This window comes from Lepus europaeus, chromosome 3, assembly GCF_033115175.1.
Source record: "Lepus europaeus isolate LE1 chromosome 3, mLepTim1.pri, whole genome shotgun sequence".
NCBI classification, from domain to species: Eukaryota; Metazoa; Chordata; class Mammalia; order Lagomorpha; family Leporidae; genus Lepus; species Lepus europaeus.
This window is the reverse complement of record NC_084829.1, coordinates 18,087,858-18,095,753: the sequence shown is the minus strand read 5'-3', so window position 1 is coordinate 18,095,753 and position 7,896 is coordinate 18,087,858.

The window sequence follows — 7,896 nt, the reverse complement described above, 5'->3', positions numbered from 1 at the left end:
TTTCAAGAAATAAATACATCTTTAAAAAAATTGGAAAGAGGAATAGTCTCGCACACAAATGCACATGGTAGCCTCATTTTATAACAATCCACTCTGGAGAGAATTTACTCACTGTGAGAGCAGCTGAGGGCTGGGGCAGCACTCCCAGTGACCCACTTATTTGCACCAGGCCCTACTTTTTAAAGAATCCATGATTCAGCATTGCCACACTGAAGACCAAGCCTCTAGCACGTGAATCTTTGGGGACAAATTATATCCAAGCTATAGCAAGTATCCCCTCTGTTTCATGTATAGTCAGAAAGATTTTAGTGTTTGTAGAGGTGACTGTGTATGTGTTGTGTTGAACATGTGAAAATCAATATAACATTATTTTGTGGCATGCAGTTTTAGATTATAATGATCATTGATTTATATATTAACTTTAAACATTTTTGTGTGCTTCACTGTTTTGGAAAAAAAAAAAACAAAACCATCTGTGAAGAAGTGCTTAGAGGGGGAAGCCCTGATGGGGGGAACTGTTCTCTACTGTGGGCTTTTACTCAATCGCAGGGGAACTTCACCATCTTCTCTCTATTTCTGGAGAATTTCCCAGTCCCCCGAAGAGTGTTTTTCAAAACCTGATTTCCATGTATGCAGACTTCAGAGCAGGGAAAAGAATCTGAACTAATTAGGGGTGAAGTGTCCAGAAACAGAAAGGAGAACAAAGCAGGACAGGGGAATTGAAACTGTGAAGAGTGGTTGGAATGAAAAATGAAAAAGAAAGGTAAAAAAAAGCAAAACAAAACCACAGAGCCAGAAATAATCTTATCTTCGGGAAACTTCTAGTAAAAACACACAGAAAATGTAAAATGTAAAATGCTACATCTGAAGAGCTGGGACTCCATTAATGTGATTTTTTTTTTTTTTTTTTTTTTGGACAGGCAGAGTGGACAGTGAGAGAGAGAGAGAGGTCTTCCTTTTTGCCGTTGGTTCACCCTTCAATGGCCGCCGCGGCCGGTGCGCTGCTAGCGCGCCAGCGCACCGCAGCTGATCCGAAGGCACTGCACTGATCCGAAGGCAGGAGCCAGGTGCTTCTCCTGGTCTTCCATGGGGTGCAGGGCCCAAGGACTTGGGCCATCCTCCACTACATTCCCTGGCCACAGCAGAGAGCTGGCCTGAAAGAGGGGCAACCGGGACAGAATCCGGCACCCCGACCGGGACTAGAACCCGGTGTGCAGCCACCACAAGGCGGAGGATTAGCCTGTTGAGCCACGGCGCCGGCCCCCACTAATGTGATTTTAACAGAGCTCCTGTTCTCACGGTGCTGAGAGAGGTGGCGACCCCATGTGACAGCAGCACTCCCAGGGCCTTTGGAAGCCTTTCTGCCCCTCCCTTGGCTTGAGGGCCATCTTTAGGCTGCAGGTGCCAGGGAAGCGTGTAGACAAGCCTGTCAAAGCCCTAGATGCTTTTCTTCAACAGGAGCAAAACAATGGGAGCAACAGCCCACTCAATGAAACCGTTCCTTCCACTCAAGCCAGAAAAGCCCAGCAAAAACCAATCCCTACGGCAAGGTCGGAGCCATGGGTTGGCAAACACTGTGGCTGCCTGAGGCAGTAACTAAGGGTTTGAGGCCAAATAATGTGCTAACCAAAAAGATTAAAGGGAAAGGGTAGGGAATGAGATGTTTATGGGGTCTTGAAAAGCTCCAACATATTTTCGGAAATCTAGCTGTCCAAGCACGTGTAAGGTTGTCTAACATGCAGAATTGCCACATTATGTTATTTAAAGTTTCTAGTTTTCAACATAACATTATAAGAAATGCCAAGAAGCAAGTAAGTATGGTCCATACACAAAGCTTAAAAAAAAAAAAAAAGCCATCAACAGAACTCCCTGAAGAGGCCCACATATTGAGCTTTCTAGACAAAGACTTTAAACCTCTATTTAAAATATGTACAATTGCAGTGGGCAGCTGGCCCAGTGGTTAAATGGCCCACATTTGAGTGTCTGGGTTTGATTCCTGGCTCCAGGTCTTGCCTCCGGCTTCCCACCCATGCAGATCCTGGGAGGCAGCAATGATAGCTAAAGTCATTGGCCTCCTGCCATCCACACTGTAGGCCTGGATGATGATCTTATCTGTTGGCTGTGATACTGACCCTGTCCTGCTCATTGTGAGCATCTGGTATGAACCAGAGGATGGGAGCTCTTGGTCTGTTTGTCTCTCAAATATATAAAAAAATTAATTAAAACTAAAACATATATTCAAAGGCTAAAAGAAACGACACCTATAGAACTCAAAGAAGACAAGAGAACAATGTATCAACAATAGATAATATCAATAAAAATATACAAACTATAACACAAGCCACGCAGAAATACTGGAAAGGAGACGTGTAATAAGTAACCTGAAAAGTCCATCACAGATGCTTAGCAGCAGACGTCAGCTGGCAGAAGAAAGAACCAGCAAACTTAAGAGAGGCTGATTGAGGTTATCCAGATTGAAGAATGGAAGTGGAAGAAGAATGAAGAAGAAGTAACAGGGGCCGGTGCCGTGGCATAGCAGGTAAAGCTGCCGCATGCAGTGTCGGCATCCCATATGGGCACCGGTTCGAGTCCCAGCTGCTCCACTTCCCATCCAGCTCTCTGCTGTGGCCTGGGAAAGCAGCAGAAGATGGCCTAAGTCCATGGGAAGACCCGGAGGAAGCTCCTGGCTTCTGGCTTCAGATCGGTGCAGCTCTGGCCATTGTGGCCGATTGGGGAGTGAACCAGAGGATGGAAGACCTCTCTCTGTCTCTGCCTCTCCTTCTCTGTGTAACTCTGACTTTCAAATAAAATAAATAAATTAAAAAAAAAAAAAAAGAAGTAACAGAGCTGCAGAGAACTCTGGGATAAATAACAGGAGTCTCCGAAGGAAAGGAGGGAGGAAAAAGGGGATGGAAAAAGGAAAAGAAACAATGGAGGGCACTTCCTGATTTGATGAAACATAGTAATCTGTATACCTAAGACGCTCAGGGAACTCCAAGCAGGAGAAGCTCAAAGAAATCCACAGCTGGAATCATAATCAAAGTGTCAAAGGCTACAAAGCAGAGAGGAGGTTACCACTTCAAGAGCAAAGTAACGTTCCCCGTGCTCAAGGGCCTCAACAAGACCAACAGATACTTTCTCGTTAGTTGGAAACTACAGAGGGCATTTAAAGTCCTGTAGGGGGCGGAGGGGAACCAACCCTGTTAATTAGGAATTCTATATCCAGCAAACTCATCCCTCAACAATGAGGGAGAAATTAATACATTCCCAGGCGTGCAAAAGCTGAGGCGGTTGCTTACCGGTACACCAGCCCTGTGGGAAATGTTAAGTGGAGTCCTATAGGCTGAAATAAAAGGATCCTAGGTGGTGGTTTGAAGAAAAAAATAACACCAGTAGAAGTAACTGCACAGGTAAACATAAGAAACTATTACAGTATTTATTTGGAACTCTTTTCTTCCATCTTTACAGAAACTAAAACTGCATAAAGCAAGAATTAGAAGTCTATGTTCATTGGCATATAATATGTAAATATGTATTTTAGACAAAATGATAGTACAAAAGGTGGGGGAGTGTATAGCTATAGAGGATCGAAATTTTTATAGGCAGTTGAAATCACAGTGGGATTAATCCAAACTAGATTGTTGGAAATTAAGATATTAATTATAGTCCTCAAGGCAATCACTAAGAAAATAACGATAAAAATAGTAAAAAAAGTTACAAGAAAACTAATATTGCACCCTAGAAGATATCTACTTAGCAGTGAGTGACACTGAAAAAGTAACACTGTTAATTGGTAGACATTTCTTTTCATTCTCACTTGTTACTTTATATAAACGTAAACTTGACTTCTCAGTGCTTATACACAGAGAGATAAAATGTAAGAATATATGCAGGCCGGCACCATGGCTTAACAGGCTAATCCTCCGCCTTGCGGCACCAATACTCCGGGTTCTAGTCCCGGTTGGGGCGCCAGATTCTATCCTGGTTGCCCCTCTTCCAGGCCAGCTCTCTGCTATGGCCCGGGAAGGCAGTGGAGGATGGCCCAAGTGCTTGGGCCCTGCACCTGCATGGGAGACCAGGGAAAACACCTGGCTCCTGGCTTCGGATCAGCACGATGCGCCGGCCGCAGCCGCCATTGGAGGGTGAACCAACGGCAAAAAGGAAGCCCTTTCTCTCTGTCTCTCTCTCTCACTATCCACTCTGCCTGTCAAAAAAAAAAAAAAAAAAAAAAAAAAAAAAGAATATATGCAACTAAGTCCTGTCTCACCATGGCAAAGAGCAATATTCGCCCAAGGGTAAATGAATGAATTGAATGAAAGTCAATTCCATCCACCTTATAAAGAGATCCATTTGCAGTGAAATTGTGATTTCATGCTGGAGGATGGTCATTGTTTACCAAGATGTGTAATATATTAATAGTTTTTGATCAATTGTGTATCAATGACACTTATAATTCTATAAGGGTAAAAATTTAAAACCATTTAGCTACAAGAAAAACTTTTAATACATATGTGTTTATATGTGTGGACAGACACACAAGCACAGTTTTTTTTTTTCTTACAGAGAAATATGATAGCATACTAAAAGACTTCCAAGAACAAAAGAACGTTTATGTTATGAGAAAAGATATTGTCCCAAACCTGAGCTGAAGTGGATCTTTTTGTGTGATGGTAAAAGCAGTGCCTTCTGGGACATATTTAGCATTCCTAAAAAATGTTTCTAGCATTAGTAAAAAATTCCTATCAATTTCCTGACCGATTTTTAATGAGATTGGAATCATTCTGGAATATTGACTTGTCTCACCTACTTAACTTTCAGTCTTATATTGAGTTGACTGATTTTAAAGTAGAAATTCTTCTTTTAAAAAAATAAAGAAATATAACATCTTAATGGTCCTTTTTTTTCTTGTTGAATGCCTCTATCAATAGAAAATGTTTATGCTTTAACAATTAGGTTAAAATTCTATGGGGGACAGGCCAGTGCCTCGGCTCACTAGGCTAATCCTCCGCCTGTGGCGCCAATACTCCGGGTTCTAGTCCCGGTCGGGGCGCCGGATTCTGTCCTGGTTGCTCCTCTTCCAGTCCAGCTCTCTGCTGTGGCCTGAGAAGGCAGTGGAGGATGGCCCAAGTGCTTGGGCCCTGCACCCGCATGGGAGACCAGGAGGAAGCACCTGGCTCCTGGCTTCGGATCAGCGCAGCGCGCTGGACGTAGCTGCCATTTGCGGGGGTAAATCAACAGAAGGAAGACCTTTCTCTCTGTCTCTCTCTCTCACTGTCTAACTCTGCCTGTCAAAAAAAAAATTCTATGGAGGAAATGAAATGGAAACATGAATTCAACAAGAAAAAGGAATAATAGAAATATCCAAGTCCTAAAGAACTACATATATTTTTAAATGGACAATGGTGATATTTATATCTATCATTCTGTAAATCATATCTTTTCCAAATTTTACTTAAGCTAAACATCTTTTTAGATCTGTGAAGGGCACATTGTTGTTCAAAATTTACATTAGACTTTATAACTAGGCAGTTAGGGATCCCTGCTGCAGACTTCACACTGAGCAGCGCAGGATCAGAGCCGAACCTGGAGGCCGCACACTGCCATCAGTGGTCCTTGGGAGAAGCTAAGGAGATTAGGAGCCCCATGGGGGTCTGAGCCATACAGAAGGTAGGCCTAGCAATATGAAACCTTCCAAAATCTGGAACTTTCTGAATGCTGGCATGATGCCACTGGTGGAAAATTCCATGTATGGCTCCTGTGAGGGTGAATCCGAGCTGACCCTTTATCACGTTTTCTCTTATCCCTCCTCCCCTGCTCTATGCTTTAATGAGAGGTTCCAGGTCGGGGGGGGGGGGGGGGCGAGAGAGAGAAAGAGAGAGAGATCCTCCATCTACTGGTTTGCTCCCTAAGTGTCCATAATGGCCAGGAGGCCAAAGCTAGAAACTCATTCCAGGCATCCCACGCAATTAGCAGGGACCCAACTGCTTAAGCAAACATCACTGCCTCCCTGGGTCTGCATTAACAGGATGCTGGCGTCAGGAGCTGGAACTGGGACTTGGACCCAGGTACCCTGATGCAGGATGTGTGTGTCTTAGGTTAAATTCCTATTCTGATCATTTTATAGTTCCTGTTTTGTAAAGAGAGCTGTTTAAGACTTAGTGGCACTGGTGCAGAGGGATCTGGGAAGAAGAAGAGGAAAACCTAACCTGTGGAACAAAAGAGGCAGAAGCACAGCTGATGTAAACGTGAGAGCCCTTGCAGAAGGAGAGCATACACTGAGCAAGGAAACTGAAGTTGCAGCCCATCTCACTACACTTCACCACAAATTGCCTGATTCCAAGCCCCTCCGATGAGCAAACAGAACTGTCTTTGCCAATGTTCCCAAGCGCCAGTCTTGTCTACTCAATCTGTACAACTTTCTCACCATCTCCCCATTGAGAGGCAGATTTGTGTCATACCTCATGCTTCTGTTGCTGGCCAGCTACGCAAACAAACCAACCAGCCCAACCTTTCTGTTCTCCAAAGACCGATGTCATGTGAGGTAGGCAGGGAGGTGGCTATCAAATAGGAGCTGAGGTCGCCGATCCTTTCCTGTATCCCTGCCTGCACCACCCCAGCCACTCCCCCTTTCTGTGCAGTGGAAAACCACAGCTTCTGCAAAACTGCCACTTATATCTGGCACCAGCCAAAACGAGCCACCGTGACTGTTGGCCACACCCTGCAATGACCTTTAGCTAATTAGAAGGTGATTATAAAAAATTACCATGGCTGACACTCCTACTCCCATCACGTACCTGACGCTATGACACTTCTGAAATTTCCTAAAAAAGGTCAAGGACATGGGCAGCATTGAAGCTTTGCTCCAAATTCCACCCCTAATGAAAACTCAAGCAGAGCCCACCACAGACACCACTACCTTTGACTCCAGAGCATACACAGAAATGGCTCCAAACTTTGGTAACTGAAACTCTTGAATACACCTGTACGCCTTTTTGAGTGTATATGTTTGCCTCGCAGGTGAATATATCTTGCATCTTCACCCATCTCCACCTGTGTCTCATCCTCAAATTCTTTTATTATTATTTGGACAGGCAGAGTGGACAGTGAGAGAGAGAGACAGAGAGAAAGGTCATCCCTTTTGCTGTTGGTTCACCCCCCAATGGCCGCTGCGGCTGACGCATCATGCTGATCCGAAACCAGGAGCCAGGTGCTTCTCCTGGTCTCCCATGCGGGTGCAGGGCCCAAGGACTTGGGCCATCCTCCACTGCCCTCCCGGGCCACAGCAGAGAGCTGGCCTGGAAGAGGGGCAACCAGGACAGGATCGGTGCCCCGACCGGGACTAGAACCCGGTGTGCCGGTGCCGCAAGGCAGAGGATAAGCCTACTGAGCTGCGGTGCCAGCCCTCAAATTCTTTCTTGCCTCAGAGACAAGAACCTAGATGCAGTCACCCCCTGACATCAGTGCAGAGCCAGTGAGGAGGAAGCAGGGGTTGAAGGTCCACCAGACATCAGTGAGCCTTCTTCCTCACTCCCACCTCCCTGTGCTTGAAGGTAGTGGTTTTATTCTCTCTCTTCTTCTTTCTGACCCACGATGGACTAACGCCTCTTTAACCATGCCTGCTTCCTCCAGGGACTGTGGGAGATGGGAAGGCCGGGAGCTGACACCATGTAGATCGGACACCTGTGGGTCCTTCGTGAAGAAGGTTTATAAGAGTTGTTGGGACTTGATCCGAGGCCATGCAGTGCTCGGAGAGTATCCTTGTTTTTATTACCATCTGGCCATGGACTTTCAACGTTGCTTAACCTCTCTTTCGCTTACATCTTTTAAACCTCCAAGCTTTTGCTCCTTCAGGATGGGTGAGTGCTCCATCACACATTTGATGACATTTACTGATGA